The sequence below is a fragment of the Castor canadensis genome, chromosome 6, assembly GCF_047511655.1.
Source record: "Castor canadensis chromosome 6, mCasCan1.hap1v2, whole genome shotgun sequence".
NCBI classification, from domain to species: Eukaryota; Metazoa; Chordata; class Mammalia; order Rodentia; family Castoridae; genus Castor; species Castor canadensis.
This window is the reverse complement of record NC_133391.1, coordinates 19,901,645-19,922,476: the sequence shown is the minus strand read 5'-3', so window position 1 is coordinate 19,922,476 and position 20,832 is coordinate 19,901,645. Positions and strand designations below refer to the sequence as shown.

Genomic DNA, 20,832 nt, shown 5'->3' with positions numbered 1-20,832 from the left:
AGTTAAGGTTGAACACTTTGATGTTTTCAATGTAAAACGTGGAGAAAACCGAAGGGAAAATCCTCACAGTGCCATGGCCTTGATACTGTAGCAGCCCTCCTCCTCATCGTTCCAAGCCTTCCCTGGGTACTGGCGAGATGTGACCTGAAGCTGAAACTGGTGAGGACAGCAGTGACAATGGGATGAAAGGAAAGACAGCGTCAGGAGGAAAACGTTCAAGTGTTGGCCATTCTGGCTCACACAGTTTGGGTGAACAGGAGGGACTGGAACCCTGATGGGGCATTGGTACCAAGGCACATGGACAGGTGGTCACAGATGCTCTGACAAGGAATGAGACCAAATGGAAAGAGAGCCAGGATCCACTTCCAGGGAGGGAGACATTAGAGAGAGGTGAAGAGGCCAATGGCAGTGACTCAGAAATAATGATGGGGACAGAAAAGAACCAGGAGAGAACCATGCCTCAACATCAAGCCAAGGGCAAGTTTCCAGAGGCTAAATGTGAACCACAGTGTCAGATACCCAGCAATGTCAAGTGACACAGGGCAGCAAGGGAGCCAGCTGGGCAGGTAGAGAGAGCAGGGACCGTGGCTGCAGGAATGTAAGCTCTATGATAGGAGAGGACCTCAGTTTCAGGGTGGGACCCTGTACCCTCCATACACCAGACCACACACAACCCCTCTCACCCTAGGTAGTTTCCTGACACCCCATTGTGTGTACTTTTGGAGGAGGACAAGAGACACCTTTGCACTCCTAATTCCCTCTACAGCAATTTCTGTTGCTACACTCGTCATCCCTCCTCCTCCCTGCACACACTCTCTCAAGTTGTGTGGGAGGAAAGGGGCCTAAAACAAGTGAGAGTTCTCAGTCTCCATGCAAAATCCCCCTTTATTCCTGGCCCTTTGGAGCCCTCCTGTGTCTTGATGCAGCCCAAGAAGTCATATTTAACAGCATGTGACACAGTGGTCTTCTTATCCACACAGCTGTAGTTACCCACAGTCCACCAAAGTTTGAAAGTATTAAAGGAAAAAACCCCAGAAATACAATTCTTAAGTTTTAAATTGCTTGCTATTCTGAGCAGCATGATGAAATCTCCCACTGTCTCCCTCTGTCCTGCCTAGGATGTGTATGGGCTCTTTGCTCAGAGTATCCATGTTGTATACACTACCCTTCACCGGTCACTTGATAGCCATTAAGTCATCACAGAGACTGCCACAGTCCTGCAGGTCTTGTGTTCGTATAACCATTATTTTACATTATTTTATCATTATTTTACATAACGGTGACCTCAAAGCAAGGGAGCAATGATGCTGCAATTTGGACAAAGAGAAGCACAGGTGCTTTCTTTAAGTGAAAAGGGGAAAGTTCTCAACCTAGGAAGGAAGTAAAAAACCATACACTGAGATCTACAGAAAGTTCTGTGGTTAATTCTTTGGGTGTCTAACTTACACACTAAACTTCGTCGTATGTATGTCCAATATAGGAAAAAAACCTAGTATCTACAGGGTTTAATACATCCACAGTTTCAGGCAGCAATGAGGTTTGGGGGTAGATTCCCTGAGGGTAAAACAAGAGTAGTGTAGAAGAGAAGTCCTGAATATCCAGTTTTATGAAGACATGACTTTGCTCTGTCTGCACTCTATCCCATAATCAGACTTCACGCACTTTCCTTTTACCATCTCCCAAGGGCGGAGGCTGAGCAGCTCTCTTTGTGGGACATTTTCATTCACGTTTTTCTCCTGGAAGGACTGGGATGAGACCCAAGATTTGTTTCCCGGCACAGAGTCCCTCTCATGACACTTCGCTCAGAAGGCACAATAATTTCCTAATAGAACACCATATGCAGAAAAATAATCAGAAACACAAAAACAAATCCCTTCCTTCCCCTGTCCTTCTTCATAAAACAAACAATCCTCTACCCCATCCCACACTGTAGACACGGCAATGGGCCCTGTCCCCTCCATATCACGGTTGGTATTTATGCAATCCTTCTCCTCCTCCAGTCTACCTAATCTTATAAGGCATAATTCTTTTTTCTTCCTCCTCCTCACACAAGCTGAATTCCTGACTCTCTTTAAGTATGTGTAAATTATTGCAGCAACCTTCTTTCAAAGCAAGCATTACACTGCCATCTCAAACATCAGCAGGGCAAGGGCTTTTGCTGCTTTATAGTCTCTGACCTTGCTTTTAGCACCTTTTACAACCAAAGTGTTGATTTTTTTTCCCCCTTTATAAAGTGGCTGTGGTGGCAGGCTATGGGCACAAGTTCATGGCAAGTTCAGAGGAAAGGAATGTTCAAAGAAAACCAAGCTCAAAGCATTGTGGGTAGTGATATGGAAAGTTGACAAAACAATGATAAACAATGACAAAGAAATAATTAAGTCCCAAAGCACTGCATCAGCATTTTCTGCATTGTTAACTTTTTTAGGAAGCTGTTTGATGGTGTGTGGTTTCAGGGAGAGATAGTGACCAGTCTGTTGGAACAGCACTCTGTATGCCTAGTGAGTATAAAACTTTTTTTTTTTGGTAATAAAAAAGAAAGTAGGCAAATATGTCTGTCAGAGATAAGACTTTCTGAACAAAATATAATACATGGAAATCCTTTCTCAGAGTGCTTTGTGCATTTAAGGAGGTAGGGAACTTAAACCAATGCGATTACAATAAACACGTACGTCTAAACCAGGTGGGGGGCTAGATTACTTGTCACAATAGGCCAAGCAAGAGGTAAAAGAAAAGCAGTTAATAGAGAAGGGGCAAGTGGTATTACAGACAGAGTTTTTAAAGGTGTCTGTGGAAAAACCTGAGCTCCTGAGATTTGTTAGAGACAAGTTTTTTTTTTAATATTGCTAGAATGCAATCCTCACTCAATTGCAGTGTACAGTGTGGACATGATGTCTTGTTTGGTGAGTTTCCATGTAGGTTGTATCTTTTTACTTATTTGCTCTCATTCACTCACTCAACAAATACTTATTTCACTTCAAGCATCATTTAGATCTAGGGACTTGTGAAGCACAGGACACACAAAACTCCCTGTACCCATAACCATCAGATGCTAGTGAATAGAAAAGATGATATGCACAATAACTAAACATATAGTATATTATTTGGGGTTCATACTGAGGAGCAGGATAAAGCAAAGAGCTGGATTATTATAGGGTTAGGAAATGGATCTGATGTTTTAAAGTCTAAAAGTTATAAACAGAGACTTTAATGAGAGGTCACATTTGATACAACTTAGAGGAGGTAAGGGAACAAGTCATTTATTTAGTCAAGTGTGCTTAAGGAACAAGTACAAAGGTCCTGAGGTAGGAACTGTCCTAACATGCTAGACAAAAATCCAGGAAGTCAGTGTGGCTGGTGGGGCACCAGACAGAGGAGTTGAGCAGTAACTGGGGAGCAGAACAGATAGAGCATTATAAGGACACCAGCTTTTATTTTGAAGGAGGTGGGCAGCCACAGGAGCACTACACATGGCGGAACACAAGGAAGCCATTTCTTTCTAAGAGTATCAACACCCATGTAGAGTGATCAGATAGCCCCAGATGGTAAAGACAGAAACGAGAGCACTCAAACATGGTACCAGGGCTTCACCCTCCTTCCACAAACACCTGAAGATGCTTCACAAACTCAGACACTCATATGGGTCCTCCATGAAAATCGCTGGCTGACTTCTTGGTACTAACCATTTGCCTACCAAGCCAATATGACTGTCATAACTTAAGAGACACAGTGAGTGTCTTCACATAATCTAGGCTCTATAAATAGAAAAGCTGTTGACACCAGCCAAGTGTCTGTGTTGTTCAGCACATGTAAGACACAAGAAGGAGAGGGAGTTGTCACTGTTTGAGTGATGTCTGACAAGGAAGAATGGAGTCCAGTCAGAATCAGGACAGTGTCTCCAGAAGGCCACGTGCACAGTCATCAGGAGTGACTCAAATCAGACAGTATTACACATCATCAATGTAACAGGCTGAGACTTGAGTTTCCTTTGGAGGAAAAGGTGTTATGAAAGGACACAGAGAATAGCCTTCCAACACCCATTCTACACTTCACATAATGACAGCAAAAAAAAAACAGTACGTTTTCACTGGATATGAATAAAAGACTTGGTGAGTAAGTCTTTAGGTTATTACTCCAATAAATGCCAATATCCAGAAGTCAGAGTGTTTAATCACGATTGTTTAGTGCTGGGGATGGAACCCAGGGCCTTGTGCATCTAAGCACATGTCTGCATGGAGGTTTCTCCAGCCCCAGAAACCTGTAGTTTTCAACTGATGTTTTCCAAGAGTATAGAGAAGTGGGAGGGGGCAGTTGTTTCCAGAATGGGAGTTGCTGGATTTTTAAGGTTCCATAACAAATTTTTTTTTATTTGATTGCTACAGCTTTCTTAAAGTGATTGAGGCTGCAAGACAAAACAATTGTTCTATGGGCTGGACTCCTCTGTGTGGGCATGTTGTCACGCCATGCTACACATAAAGAAAGCCAGAAGTAGATATTCAGGGGATACAGGACTTTGGGAAAGGATGAGAGCCTAGTGACTCAAGGGTGAGAGCAAATGCACCCATCATACATAGGAAGTTAAGAACAGGACCTGAATCCAAGTGAATACACTTGTGAGCAATGTTGCCATGTACTGTCCACATCGTTGAAGGTTGTCCCTTCAGTAGCAAAGTCCTCACTGCCCAGCTCCAAACAGCACCTGCTGGTGACAGCTTAGCTGAGCCTCTCTTTGGGCTATGCCTTGGCTGAAGGGAACTGCATGGCCCAAGGCTACACCCCACCCCTGGGGACTAATGTCCAAAGAATGCTAAGTGGGGAGGTACAAAGGACAGCCCTTACCTCCACTCAGGACAGCTCTGCAGGTCCATCCTAGCTCCAGGCACCCCAGGATTGGCTGAGGCCCTATTGTAAGTGCAACTCGGTTCAGCCTTTCCACCTGCCCATCCCACACCCTGCGCCCTGCAAGAATAAATACTGAATGAAATGTTTGCCACCTTCTGACAGGCAGTCACTGACTCTACTAGATTGCTCCCTGCTAATGTTAGGTTCTGAGGCAACTGGCATTCTAACTCAAAGTCACAAATGTACTGTAATGAAATACTTACTTTGTAAGTTAGTTAAAGTGATAACCAATTATCAGGTTAAGCGAGGAAATGTCAACTAGCAAATCTGTAGTGACGATAAGTGCTGTGTGGGTCAGGAGAGCTATACGGTGTTTGAATCCACACCATCCACAAATCTAAGTAATTGCAGCGTCTTTAGCATGTTAAAACACACTCGCGTGAGAAGCTCACTACGTTTTTCTAAATTACATAATTGTTTATGAGTGCACAGAGAGTAAAAGATGATGGAGAAGAAGAACATTCAAATTTCATACCAGGACTAGTGAATTTCATACAGATCCAAAGGACTCTGTGATGGATTACTGAGGAGAAGATTTCTGAACCAGGAAATTGAGATCAGAAGTCAGAATAGATTCAACTGGAATGCCAAGAGTATGTCAAATATATCACATTGGGACTTCAGTTAAGATATTGATACCATACTGATTTTGTTATGATCAAGATTTGAGCTAGAAAAAATGTACAACTAGGAGAGGCAATAAAATGTCAAACAGCCACATACAGAGAGAAGGGTTATTTTAATTGACATTAGTCAGAAGGGAAAATTTTGCTCACTTAAATTTGCCTTTAGGTCTCACAGCCTGGGATTCCAGATCATAACCTGTGATCTGTAATGTCACAGAGCACACAAGGAAGGAGTGAGCACTGGCCTCAGTCACAGGATAGAAGCAAGTGTTGATGGGAACAGGGTCAGTCTTATTTTTGAGGGAGGAAATTCACCATGGTTATGTGAAAAATTACTACACAGTCTATTTCTGTAAAAGATAAGAAGAAATTACAAGGTCTTGAGCAACCAGCATTTCACAAATATTTATTGAACATCTCCTATGTGCTACAGGCACCACAGACTATAAACAAGAGAGACAAGACAGTCTAATAGTGAGAGGAGCAGACCAACATAAATAACTGATAAATCATTAAGAAAAAATTCCATTATGATGGCAGCTATAAAGAGAATCAAACATGGTAATTTGATAGGGAGGTGGGTGCCATCCAAGCTAAATCTGAACAGCATAGAGGAATCAGCCATTTAAAAATATGAAGGAAAAAAGTCCTGGCAGAGAGGCCCAGTGAAAGATAGGCCGCATGTAGACAAGCTCGTATTTCCAAGATCAGAGATAAGAGCCATATGTCTAAAATATGGTGAGTGGGGATACAAAGTTTAAGAGATGAGGTAGGAGAGACCAGCAAGAGTCAGGTCATGACTCCTCACACAGGTGTAGGAAAGGATGACATTGCTGGCTTGCATAGAAAGGGTACTTTGGTTGCAATTCAAAAACTGACCTTAGTGCAAGTGGTTAGAATGGAAGTTCAGAAAACAGGTAAGAGGTTATCACTGTAGTCAGGCAGGAGATGATGGTAAGAGAAAACCCCAAGAAAAGAAAATTTACTAAGGGTAAACATAAGGCCTATATTTATTCCCATGATTCCCCCCAAAACAATAGCACAGTACAAGATAAGAAACCCATGAGTTGGTAACCTTACAGATGTAAAAACACAGAAGAAAATAAAATGATAGTGATGATCAGAAGGACACAGAAAGCAATGCAAAAGACTTCTCAGTGGACAAAGCTGAACCAATTTGAACAACAAAATAAATAAAACATTACTAGATTATAATCCAAAGTATCAAATAAATATCCAGGAGTCCATACTGATATTAACAAGAAAGAGAATAGGTAAATGGTGTGGAAGAGACAAGTCTGCTATACAGAACAGTTAATAATTTGTGTGCAATATTCTACCCACCCCAAGGAGCATGGTTCAACTCCTCCCACCCCCTTGTGTACGGACTTCACTCCTAAAGATTATGGTTTAGAAAGGGAGAAGACAGAAAATTCACGTGGAAACCTCAGCCAGGTGATGAAGGTTAGTGTTATCAGAACATTGATAGCATTAGCCTTTGGTATGATGTCATGAGAATGACCTTTCACCTTTGTGATCTTAACACCACCCCCCCAAATCCATAACCCCAATCCAACCATGAGCAAAACATCAGAAGGCACATCCACACAATACCTAACTGTCAAGGTCACGAAAAACAAACAAATTCGAGAAGCTGCCACAACTCAAATGAGCCTGAGACAGATCAGTGAAATGTGATGTGGTATCCCAGATGAGATCCTGGAAGAGAAACAGGAAAGGAAGAAAAAAACACCTGAAGGAAATGTGAATACATACAGAGTTTGGTTAATGGTACTGCACAAAGACTGGTGCATTTGTTGTGTCAAACATACCAAGTAATAAAGCCATTAACAATCAGAGAAATGATATGACAGACCCTCCTCTACTACCTTTGCACCTTTTCTGTAAATCTAAAACTATTACTAAAGGCTTATTTTATTCTTTTTAAAAGCATAGGGATCTTGAATTGGTTCTCATCAACAGAAATACAGTATCTGGAAGATGGGTACCACACCTTGATCTCTGTCTGAGTGGAGCTGGCCCCTGGTCCTGTGGGAAATAAAAAGTGCCATGCTTGGAGGAAGGTGGAAATGAATTATCCAAAAGCAAGAGTAATCAGAATGGACACAGGGCTTAAAGTCATGGGAAGCCAATAAATGTTTCCAACATGGTCAGCCCAGAAAACATCCAAAACAATGCTTACCTCAAATGGGAGGGTACTGTGGGAGCAAGGATTGACTTTTGCCTCCATTTCAGGTGGTAGCATTTGGTAAAAGTGAAGAGACTACTGTCTAGTCTAGAAAAAGAGGAGTTTATTCTAAACCTGAGGTCACCTACCCAGAGTGCCACAAGAAGCCCTTCCAAAAGGAGCATTCAGACCTGCGCTACACAGACCTGGGCTTGTGTACAGGAGACACACATGGATGGAAACCACTGCAAACTCCCACCAAATACTAAAAGTTAAAACTTCCTGCTTCTCTACCAGCACTCAAGCAATGACCAGAAAATGCTAGTTGGGTCCCAAGTCCATGTAGCACTGTCAAACTACTACATTGTCTTCACTCAGCTTTTATTAACAACAAAATACTTTCATTTACTTTTTAATGTTTTGTGGAAGCTTTTTCCTTTTCTTTAAACTCAATGGAGAATGGACATTCATATACACTGGTTTCCAAAGATGACTTTTTAAGGACTGAAACAATCATTGCTAAAATATGTATTCTTTTTTTTTTAGAACTATGAATTGCTTATTCTTGGAATCTTCCATCTAATATTTTCAGACTCCAGTAGACCATACATAACTGAAACCACAGAAAGCAAACCATAAGAGGGAGGAGTGTACTGTAAAACAATGAAGCTCTTGCTTCCATGTCACCAAACTTATGTGTCAGAGAAGATAGAGTGGTCACCTTTGGCAGGAAGTCAGATCCTGCTAACCCTGTGCTCCAGCTACTCCAGAGTTAGCGCACCAGACCAAAAGTTCTCACTCTGTCCCTCAGCCTGTATGTGCATTCTGACCCTCAGTATCTTTCTATGACATCTATTCCTTTCCCTTTCCTGTGCTCTGCTCCAGTCAATCAGCTTCTTTTTTTCTTTCCCAAAGCATCTTTATTAGCATACATTAGTTGTGGTGGGGGGGTGATGTGTTGTGACATTTCTGTGTTATGCTTACATTCTATGTTGGTGAGTTTCACTCCCTACTTAAAACAATTGCAAAAGGTCTCATTGCTCTATTTCATAGATCATCTTCATCCTCCTTTATTTCCCCACACACACAGGTACCCACCCCTCACAGAACCTATTTTACAGTCCTGCCCTTCATTTTTAATTCCAAAGTCAGTGTCCAAACATATCTCAGCTGTGACTGTACTGTAATTTACTTATTTATCCTTTAAAATATTTTTTTAACTGGAGGAAGATCTCAAATCTATTAATGAAATATCTTAGCATGGAGTAATATATCTCTAAGCCTCCATCCCAGACATCGTCTTCATTCAAGACTTCGGTACCCAGTACTTTTTGACTTCCCCACTTGAATATCTAGTAGCCATTTCCAACTTAAGTTGTCTAAAACAAAACTCCTGCTTTTCCATGCAAGCCTGTATCACCCTCACTCTTCCTTTGCCTAGGAGATAGCACCGAACCACCACTAATCCCTTCCCCGAGCCCCACCACCACCTCCATTTCATCAGCATATCCTATGGCTAACATATTGTCCATTTATCTCCATCTCATCCACCACCCTTTACCCAAAGTAGGACTTCCAAACTTCTGTCATCACTTCCTGACTGCCTGCTGCTTCTGTTCAACCCTTTACAACATGTTATTCCTGAAGCAGCTAGAGAGGGTTTACACGCAACACACACGCACACAACACACATCACAGAAACACATACATACTTGCACACACACAACAGAGACACACAACACACACAGAAGCACACTCTTACAACCCTTCAGTAGCTAATTGCCACACATAGTGACGAGCTCCATCCCCTGACTGTTCTGTTCTGGTTCTGGTCAACCTCATTGTACCCTTGCACCAGCCTCCACCTTGCCAGGACTCCAAACACATCAGCTTCTCTCTGTTCCTCTGTCCTCAAGGCTGCTTCTCCCCAGGGCTGGTGCATCAGCCATCCTTTCTGCCCTGTGTGTTTCCCACTACGACCTTCAAATGCCAGGCATCTTCTTGTCACTCTCAAGTGACCATTGGGGCCTTCCTCCCAGTGGCTATTTCTGCATTGCACAGAATCTCTTGCTAGCTGCCACTTACCTGTGGCTTTGTTTGTGTGTGTTGCTCTGCCTTTGAGTTGTGTGAGAACAGGAATCTCCTACAGCTTATTAAAAGCTTTAGCCTCAGCATCCAAAACAAGGCCCGAAATATAACAGGCAATCAGTAAATACTGGTTCACTAAGTTAATAATTTTAATAATACGAGTGACAATGTCATCCTGTTATCTGACTTCGATGCCTGTAAGAATCCAGGTCATCCACTGTAAGAATATTCCAGTGATCCTTTTGAATCTTTGAGGAAACATCAGCAATCTTCAAAAACAACAATCAGCCAAGTAACACCTCACAGGCACCAAATTCACACTCCTCTCCTAGTCTTCCACATTCACCAAACTGACACTTGCATGCCCATCTGTGTATGTGTACATGTGTGCATACATGCATGTGTGCATGTGTATGCATGTAAGTGTACATATGTGTTGTGTGTGCACATGTACTGCATGTGTGCATATACACATGTGTGACTGCATGTGTGCACACACTACTGCGTGTGTGCATGTGTGCACATGTGTGTGTGCGTGTATTGTGTGGGTGCATGTGTGCACGTGCATACATGTGTGTCCGTACATGTGTATGCATGCATGTGTGCACATGTACTGTGTGTGTGTGTGCATACATGAGCTGCTCCTCTGAACTAATCTGTCCTTATGTTTTCTCTGTCCCCCATTCTGTGTAAATATTCTCTATGAAAACACTAACCACTTTTTGAGACCCAGTCTCAAATGCCACCGTTCCTTTGACACAGTCCTCTGACTGTAAAATGTTTATGTATCTTGTGTACACTCACAACACCTTGCTTCTTAATAACAGTGCATCTCACAGGGAAGCTGGGTATTACAGAGAAGAGGTCCTCGGTTTTGTTCTTTGGATCATTAGAACTTGGAATAATCTGTAAAGTTCACATTAGCTGGGGAAACACTGCAAATCTCAGCCACTACTGGAGACCCAACATTAAAGTCTTTGATATGGTCACAGCAAGTAATGCATGGGGTTTAACTTCTGGTAACTCGGACATAATTTGTTTTTTAGTATTTGACCAGGAACTTGTCAACCTTTTTTTTTTTTTTTTTTTAAACACAGCTCCCTACATATTGACAGTTCATGGAAGAAACTGAGATACATCAGGTCAAGAGCCTGGTTTCAAAGCCAGCAAGTTAGCAGACTTGAATTTTAACCTGGGCTCCAACAGTTGTTAGAAAGATGACCATGAGGAAACAAGTCTACCTCCAGGCCTCCATGTTTAAAGTAGAGTTTTACATGACTACTACAGACAATTAGGGTAAGCACTGAATAAGAACGACAATGGTGCATGAGGCTTTAGAGTCACTCTATAGTGATGGGGACCATAAGAATAGTAATAATTCTGTACCTTACTAAGCTCAGGAATCCTAGGTGTTCACCTGGGAATCTCCCACAAGCTCCAGCAGTTATCATGCAGTCTCAAGGATTTGTAGATTGAATACTCTGGGAAGAAAACAACCCAAACACACGTTTGTACAGGGTACCACATGGTCTTGAGTGCTTCTGGTCCCACACCACCTCTGTAGCCTTACATAAGGCACAGTTTATAAACGTATGTTATCAGCCCTGTCCTCAGAGGCATCAGAATTTGCAACCACTTAGAATGAAATTCTCAACGAAGGCTCACTGAATTGCTTGATCTCAGTGAATTCTGGCTTCTTTCAATTTTTATCCACCAGATAGTTCCCCCATACCTACATATTTAATGTCATCTCTTCAGAAACAATGGCTCACCAAAGCAATGAGTTCTTTAAAATCCAAGTTATAAAGGTAAAATATATACCTTGAAAATTTCTCCAATCCAATGTGCACCTCCTTCCACCACTCATGGCTGAAGTGGTTCACAGAGGCTAGAGAAATTCAGAACAGAATGAGGTCCCCTGGGACTGGCCCTAATGGCACCTCCCAGAAGGTGGGGGACATTCATAGGTAGAGGGGATTGGACTGATGACATGGGTACGGCATTTCACCTTTGAGTTTCTGTAAAGTTACTGGAATTTAAAATGAAGCACTAAAAAGAATTTTAAGAGATCATCAAGGCCATCCCCCTGCCTATTAGAATATTTTTATATCCCCAGGTTCAATGTTGAAGTGTGTGTGAAGGCTCAAGCTGCAAGAGAAACTGGTGGGTTAGAGGGCAGAAAAGCTTAGGGGGAGAGAAGGGAAAGGAAAAGAAAATTCTGAGAATAAAGGAGTGTAGGCCTCCCAATTAACCTCGCCAAGGACCTTCAAATTCCCACGGCAACCTCGATTCTACCTTTCTTTCTTTTGTTTTCAAATATGGAATTTTTCCCCAGGACAAATGTTAGAATCGAGCATATTTTTCCTTTGATTTATGAGTACATTCAGGGACTATAAGGTCATGAAAGTTACCAAACCAACTGGCTTCAATGCAAAGTAATTAAATAGAAAGTCTTAAAAACTTAAAATCCTTACTAGACCTGTTTCAGAAGAATGTTAAATTTATTTTCCTTGTATTTAAAGTATCTTCTTCTTCTCTCATTAAAATATTCATCCTTGATTTCTGGTGTTAGTAGTGAGCCTAAATTCAGAAAGATCTATAGAGAGTAGAAATGAGAGCTCTGCACTTGTGGTTAAAACTCATGGTAGACACCACAGATCAGGAAACGTGTGGCTGAAGTAAGTAGACAGCCACCAGTGTCTGTTAGCTCAGAGAAGCAGAGCTAAGCAATGGGGTATTTTTTTCCCCATTAACAATAAAGAAGACTACCATGATTTGAAGTAAGTAATCAAAAAATCTTAAAAAGTGCCTGCTCAAGTAGCTATACTCTGCCTGTGACAGCAGCCTCCTCAGGGTGGCCTAACATGTGGGTTTATAAGTTAGTCATGTGTTAGGTGAAATACCTAAAGCAAGCATCGCACTACTGCATTCATTTTTCAGTTCCTTACTTTGGACTTAGTGATACCTTACAGACTAGAGCCACTCAGAAGAGCCTCTCATCTTCTGGATTTTATAATTCCTCTGTCATGTGCATAGTCAGACACTCGCAATGAGTAATTGTTCTAAGAAAACCAAGGGTTTAAAACTGTTCTCTAGCAGGTGTGATGGTGAGCACAGTCAGACTACGAGTCAATCACTCCTACCTCCAGCAGCAGGAAATAAAATCAATTTCTGGTAAATGGACATGATAGCCAATTAAAGGAAACCAAATGGTAGCAAGCTTGGGGGCAAAGCATGCGCCAATTTTCTGTGACTTTATAGAAAGGCTTCCGATTGTTTCTCCATCTCTGTGATTCATTTCTGAAGGCCGAGTGTCTCCATTTTCCTATATGCTATAGACATTCAAGAGCAAGGAGACTTGCACATTGCGTCTCTCCAAAGGAAAGCACATGTTAATCAAATTAATCTGATTACTTGTGACCCAGTTCAATAATACTGCTGAAAGCAATGCTAACTCCTCATTTGTCCTCTTGTTTTATTAATTGGGCGGAGAAAACCCTTTCATACCTAAAAACACACCTGCTCAGGTATTCTGTGCGTCAACTTGAGCTACTGAAAAAGTGTGCTGCTTCTACCGGCATTAGAAAATCTAATGGGGAAAGAAGCAAAATTATTATGACTTTACAACAAAGGTCTGAAAAAGTTCAAAAAATTGACCTGGCATCATTTTGCCATCTCACTCAAGCGAGCAACTGTCAGGTGAGGAATGAAAACAGGCTCGCTCACTGGTCCACGTGAGGAATGAAAACAGGCTCGCTCACTGGTCCATCAGAAATGAGAAGTGTGTCTTGCTCTTGTCTCTTCCCATGAAACTGGACACCTGTGAATCTGCCACTTGGTTCTTTCCTATTTCACTTTTATCCTCACTCCTAAACCCATTCATTCAGGCCCCTGCCCTGCCTCATAGACACAAACATGGGGCAAACTGCCATATTTGAACAAACAATCTCACATTCCATGGTGACTGGGATGCACAGACCTTTAAGGGAATTACTTTTCGTTTTTAATTTTTCACCTAAGAATTTACAATGAGCCTCAATCTCTGGCAGCAAAATGCTTAATTCAAAGATGTCTGGGTTTTAAAAAATGTTTTCTCCAACGTGCTGTCATTCTGAATTTTTAATATTTATAATGAGCAAAATTATATGCTTGGAATGCACTCTTCAACATAAAGGGTAACACAACTAAATTTTTATTTGAATTACCTTATGATAATAATGACAATGTTTTTTCATGACATAGGTTAAAAGTCTGCAACCTCTAATTTAATGAGAACTCTATTCTCACTTTCTACAAAATTAGATGGGACAGGATATTAAGACATCAAAAATCTGGTACAAATAGAAATAGTTTTCTCTTTGAAAAACAACAAAAGATGATTACATGTTGTTTGTTACTCCATTGTCAGGACAATGAAGGGGACACAGAGGTGCACACTTCACATATCCCACAGAGTGTGACCACTGCAAGAATTGCTTTGGGAGCCTGGTGGGGTGGCACACACCTACAATCCAAACTACACAGTAGGTGGAGGTAAGAGGACTGTGGTCTGAAATTAGCCCCAAGCAAAAGCATGAGAATGTTTCTGAAAGATAAACAGAAGCATGTTTGGGGGCATGGCTCAAGTAGTACAGCACCTACTTAACAGACACAAGGCCCTGAGCTCAAACCCCAGTACCACCACAAAGCAAAAAAAATACCAGAAGAGAAGCTTTGGTGTTTGAGGACACTGGACACCTTTAGATAGTAGAAAGAGTCAGCTTTATTTTGTTGAGGGTCTCATATATTTAGAGCCCTTTGATTCAACTAACACAAAATATCTTCACAGTAGGGTCCCTGTGCAGAGGATCCATAGCATACAGGAATATCCAATCGTAAAACTTGACAGATGAACGACCAGTTCATGAAAGATGAGTGAATACCACTGAAGCCCAAAGAGTTCCTCTCTTCAAAACTGGAAGATAACATGAACAAAATCTTTCCTTCCATCCCAAAGTGGACTGATTTTTTCTAGTGGCTCACATAACTGTTAAACTGTCTCGTAATGCACTTGGGCACTTTTTTGCTTTGGCCATAACTACAAAGGAGACTCCAAAAGCCAAGGTCATTTTTTGTGGCACCTGTGGAGAGACAACTGTGAGAAAACATAAAAAAAACTTACCATCAAAAAACTGGGCGTGGCAGTGAATACTTGTAATCCCAGTACTCAGGAGGCTGAGGCAAGAGGGTTATGAGTTCCAGGCTGTCCTGGACTATGTACGGAGAGCTTGTCTCCAATAAAAGGGAGAGAAAGAAGGAAAGGAAGGAGAAAGGAAGATCACAGAGGGCTAGGGATGTAGCTCAATGGAAGAGTGTTTGCCTGGGTTTTATCCCTGGCACCACAAGAAAAAATATCAAATAGCACAAAAAGCCTGTCTTTCTACAAAATTCAGTGAGGATTTCACATCAGACAATTTTGACTAATTTTGACCACTTTCCTCTTTCTGCACTTGGGTGGGTATTCTTTTTTTTTTTTTTTATGTTTAACCTTTTTCTTTTTTTTCCTTTTTCTTTTATTATTCATATGTGCATACAAGGCTTGGTTCATTTCTCCCCCCTGCCCCCACCCCCTCCCTTACCACCCACTCCACCCCCTTCTTCTCCCGCCCCCTCAACACCCAGCATAAACTATTTTGCCCTTATTTCTAATTTTGTTGAAGAGAGAGTATAAGCAATAATAGGAAGGAACAAGGGTTTTTGCTGGTTGAGATAAGGATAGCTACACAGGGAGTTGACTCACATTGATTTCCTGTGCATGTGTGTTACCTTCTAGGTTAATTCTTTTTGATCTAACCTTTTCTCTAGTACCTGTTCCCCTTTTCCTTTGTTGAAATTCTTTTCCTCACGGGCTTGAATTAGACCTCACCCAACTAAATCCCATTTGAGCTTGAACTTGACTAATTACCAGTTAACAATCTCTCTGCAGCACTCTGCACTCTGTACTGCATTTTTGGAACTCTGTTAAGGAAGGGAACGGCTGGAACAAGTTATAAGGTTTCAGGGACCAGGGAGGTTGAAGTTCTGTGTTAGACAGCTTTCACAGCTGTGACAAAATATCTGATATAAACTTAGAGGGAGGAAAGAGGTATTTTGGCTCAAGGTTTCCAAGATTTTGTCCAGGACCTGTTGCTTTTGGGCCCATGGAAGGCAGAGGAACAAAGCTGTTAGTCTCATGAGAGAAGGGGCTGAAGGTCCAACACCCCTTCAAGGGCAAGTCCTCCATGACCTAACTTCCTCCCATTAGGCCCACTTCTGAAAGGTTCTACTTCCTCCTGACAGCCACAGGCTGGAAGCCAGGCCTTCGGGGACATTCATGATGCAAACCTAAGAGTGGAGAGTAACTTTTTTCTGAATACTTGCTGGTCTGAGGCCAGGTGCTTTGCATGTGATCTTCTATCTCCACCACAACTCAACGAAGACAAGACTCCTGTGGACTTCAAGCAAACAAAGCAAGTGGGGTTCAGTTGGGTCGTGTGGCTCTTTGCCCCAGTGCCTCTTGGTATACAAATAAGCCCACTCCAGCCTCCCTGGCTCATTGTGTTTGTGAGCTTCATCATCATTTACCTCCTCACTCCCACTAATTAATATAGCTTCACTACGTAACATACCTGCTAACTTGCCTGGCTATAAATAAGAATCAACAATGCCACACTTCTCTGAACGTGATTAGCATTTATTTCCCAGTAGCAAGATAAGTCATTTACTTTGAAGGGCCAGTGAACCTAAGACACTCTCGTACACAGGCTAGCCAGGATAAAAACTTACAGTGACAGCCCTCAGCTAGGCACTCAAGAAATCATTTGGCCCTTTACTTTCTGCCAAATGCCATACATTGTTCTAATGTCAGATAGGAAGAAAGAGTTATTTATAGATTGAAAATATAACACTATTTAAACTCAATCTTATATACAGCAACACTTTCCAAACAGAGTTCTCAACACTACATTTTAAAGCGCAAATCACTATACTCAACACCAGCATATGAATATCGTCTTCTTAATAGAGTGCCAGAGGTGTGACAATGACTACAAAAGGAGAGACAGTTTTAAAAAAATCTAATAATGTCAATGGCATATTTTTTACCTTAACCTGAAAATTAATTTTTGTGACTAAATTTTTAAAAGCTGGAGTTCATAGCAAACCACTCAACAAGAGTCAGAGTTGAATGTGTGTTTGCAGCAATGGATGTTGCTTGTACCATGCTAGACTTTGACATGTTAGTTAAAGTAAGCAATTTTTTTAAAGATTAGCATTTCTTATTTGTGCATATAGACACAACACTTTTAGCATTGTGGGACTGTGTGTTCATGGTAAGGTAAGCCTCTGGATTATTGTGTTACGGGAAATTCCGCTATTTGTAGTTTTATGAGCACCAATTGTTGCACTTCAGTTATAACAAGGCTTCTAGAGCCTATAAAACAAATGAATTTTAAAATATGTGAGAACTTTTTAAATCAATAAACTTAAGCAAAAAAAGTTAAAAATATTAATGTAAGCTACCCTAAAGGTGATAGAGCTGTCTCTCACTCCTGCATAAATACACAATTACATCTTTTATATCCTATACAGAGAATGACACCCTAAGATCTACCAGCTGGTTTTATTTTGTCAGGCTTAAAAAACAGGGGACATTAGAGTCATAGGAAAATGGGGTAAAAAGGGAGGTAAGGTATTAACACTGATGAACTTTCTATACAAGAATGAATTCAGAGTATTTAAACCTGTTGAAATCACCATTAGAAGGGGACTAAGGTAGAAAGGAGAAAAATAATTTGGGTTATAATACATATATACATGGAACTGTCACAACAAAATTCCCTGCGTAACTATCTCAAACAAACAAAAACAGAGAACAGGAAGGCAAGACAGGTCCTGTCTTGGGGTTGACACCAGTGGGAGGGGGAGGATATAAGGAAAGGGGTCAGAGAGTAAATACAGTGGAATATTATGTACCTACATGTGAAAATGGAAAAATGAGACCTGTTGAAACTATTCTGGGGAAGGGGGAGGGGGATAAAGGAGAATGATAGAGGGGTGAATTCAACTATGATATACTGTAAGAAATTTTGTAAATGTCACAATGACCCCCAGTGCAATAATAATATGCTAATAAGAATAAGTGTTTTAAAAGATATTAAAACTGTTCTCTACATGCAGAACATTACTTTCTGTTTTTAATCTCTAAGAAAGTCAATTCCTTCCTTAATACAGTTGAAGAAAAAACAGAGACACTCAGGCAAGTCTAAATTCAGACACACAGCTTTGTTGGTGTGAGGCATCTGTACTGTGCACAGGAATCAATGAGTATGTTATTAAAATTCAGAGTCTGATTCAGCATGACTGGATGGCGCCTTGGAGTTTGTTATTTTGTATTTGGTTAATCTGGCTACCTATCCTAAATTATTTTTAAAGTAGAAATTGCTGAAGATAATATCATTAAATGTTCATTTGTGAGCTAGTATCTGTAATTAATGAATGAAATGATGGATTTGATTTCTATATTTGGTTCACTCTTGTCTCTACAAAAATTCCCAATGATGGCAAAAGAAAAAAAAACTGGGTAGTTTTCAAAATTTTTTTTTTTTTGCAAGACTCAGGGTTGAAGTCAGGGCCTCAGACTTGCTAAGCAGGTGCTCTGCCAGTTGAGCCACTCCGCCAGCCAATTTTGGATTATTTTAGAAACAGGGTCTCACTTAATGCCAGAGCCAGCCTGGTCCATGATGCTCCTATTTGTGCTTCCCCACACAGCTGGGATGACAGGCATGTGCCGCCGTGCCCAGAGGCTGACTGACATGGAATCTTGTGAGCTCTTCTCTCTGGCTGGTCCTAAACGATGATCCTCTCAATCTCTGCCTCCCAAGTAGCTAAGAACACAGGCCTGGGTCACCATGCCGGGCCTTTGAACGTATTTTTGGCATTACCATCTGTGGGTAATTTTTCCATGTGCACAGGTCCATTCTCTAATCTGGGCTGTTCATTCCGGGCTGAGCACCAAGGTCACCTGGAGAGCTTGGAAGAAATCTTTCACATTTCACTCCATTACAGGCAACCCTCATGGGTAGGATGGGTCAAGACATCAGTGTTTGTAATTCCTAGCTGTGCTAATTAGCCTTCTTGTTGTCGTAACAACTACCTGAGGTAGATCAACCGAGTCAACTGAAAAAGAGGAGAGGGTTGTTTCGACTCAGTTTCAGAGAACACTTGGTTCACAGTTAGTTGGCTCCTTTGGTTTTCAGCCTCTCTTGAGACACCACATCATGGAGGAGAGCAAAGCTGCTCACCTCCTGGCAGCTGGGGTACAGAGAGGGGAAAGGAACCCACGTCTCCTTCAAGAGCTCACCCCACTTCTGCTAGGCCCCATTTCCTAAAGGTTCCACCACCTCCTGATAGTGTCACCAGCTGGGGACCAAGCTTTCAACACATGGCCCTTGGAGGACATTTCAGATCCAAACTACAGCGTCAAGTGATTGCAAAGTGCAGCCAAGATTAAGAAGCTGCCCTCGGTGCTGGGGACAGGGAGGACACTCGAGGAGGGTGAAAGGGTGAGTGAGATACATGGAGGGATGGAAATGCTACAGTCAAACCCATTAGTATGTACAATTAATGTGCATTGATGATTACATTTTTACGAAACAGCCTGTCCTGGCTCCTTACTACACAAATGTGGCTGGGAGCAGCAATGTCAGCCTCTGTTGGCAGCTCCTTAGAAAGAGACTCTCAGGCCCACCCCAGGCCCTGTGAACCGAACCCTGCATTTTAACAACCCTTCCAGGTGATCCACAAGCACGTTACACATTGGCGAGCACTAACTCTAAATTATTACAGCTGACAACTGAATAGAGCCATGCTATGACTGTCACCGTATCATTAACTGGAATTCTAGAACACTCTAACCCAGCAAAGCTTAAGGGCAATGCGGCTCATCACACACCACTTCAAACTTCCCACAGAAATAACACGGACTATCCAGAGAGACCCTGCATTGGCTGCTGGTATCAATTTCCAAAAGACACCACATTCGCCCTGGCCAAAACCCCACAAACTAAGAAACCAACATTCACATAGCAATTACTGTTTTTTTCTTGTCAATAAAGTGCCTTTATAATGGAAAACAGAGTTGCTGGGCCCCACTTCCAGAGCTTCACCTCAAAGTGCTGGTGCATCTGTTGTGCCTTGTGTGACTTCTGGCCATGAATCCACAGGTTTCTCCTAGTGGTAAGAAGCTGTTCTTCTTACCACTGAGATCATCTCCATGGCCTCTAGGTTCCATCGGGTGGCTGATAACTCTTTCCAAATGAATGGGGCATTCCAGGCAGCCTGACAAGGAAATCCCAAACACAGAGCCAATGCTGAACTCTAGGCACCTGGTATGTAGAATTTGCAAGGCTTCCTGCCAAATCATCTCCTGAGTGACACATGGAGTTCTGTTTGCAGCAGGTATCTTGGATTAAGTAAGATACTCTGCTCCTGCAGCTGACAAATTATCATTCATCTTTTCAAATCTTAGTGTTGAACTAACTGATCAATTTCAGTATTATTATAATCTACCTAAAAGGAAAGATGCATCAGTTCTGGAGGCATTACTATCAGAGAAAGCTTGGGCATGGTGGTTCACATCTGTAATCCCAGCTACTTGGGAGGCAAAGATTGGGAGGATTTCAGTTTAAAAAAGTCAGTTAAGTCCCCGCTCAACAAAAATCCAGGTGTGGTGGTTCACATCTGTAATTCCAGTTCTGTGGAAGGCAGAGGTAGGATAGCAGACTGAAGTCAGCTCCTAGGCAAATACTGGAAACCCTATCCAAAAAATAACTAAAACAACAAAAGGGCTGGTGAAAAGGCTCAAGTGGTAGAGCACCTGCCTAGCAAGCATAAAGCCCCAAGCTACACCTCCAGGATCGCCAAAAAGAAAAAAGAAAGAAAAAGAAAAAAAAGAAGGCAGGACAGGAGGTCCACCAGGCACCAACGAAAACTGCACCTCCACATAATTTTCCT

At 41.8% G+C, this 20,832-nt stretch overlaps 1 protein-coding gene across 12 annotated transcripts in view; it reads right to left on the bottom strand.

Annotated features, from left to right (window-relative positions):
• Sox5 (SRY-box transcription factor 5) overlaps positions 1-20,832 on the bottom strand; it is a 922,227-nt gene that overhangs the window by 806,318 nt on the left and 95,077 nt on the right. The window contains exon 2 of one of the 12 annotated variants that reach the window (XM_074075855.1): positions 11,188-11,282. The exons of the other annotated variants lie outside the window; for them this stretch is intronic. The gene's annotated coding sequence lies outside the window, so the exon portion shown is untranslated. The remainder of the gene's footprint in view (positions 1-11,187; positions 11,283-20,832) is intronic. 12 annotated transcript variants of the gene reach the window in all.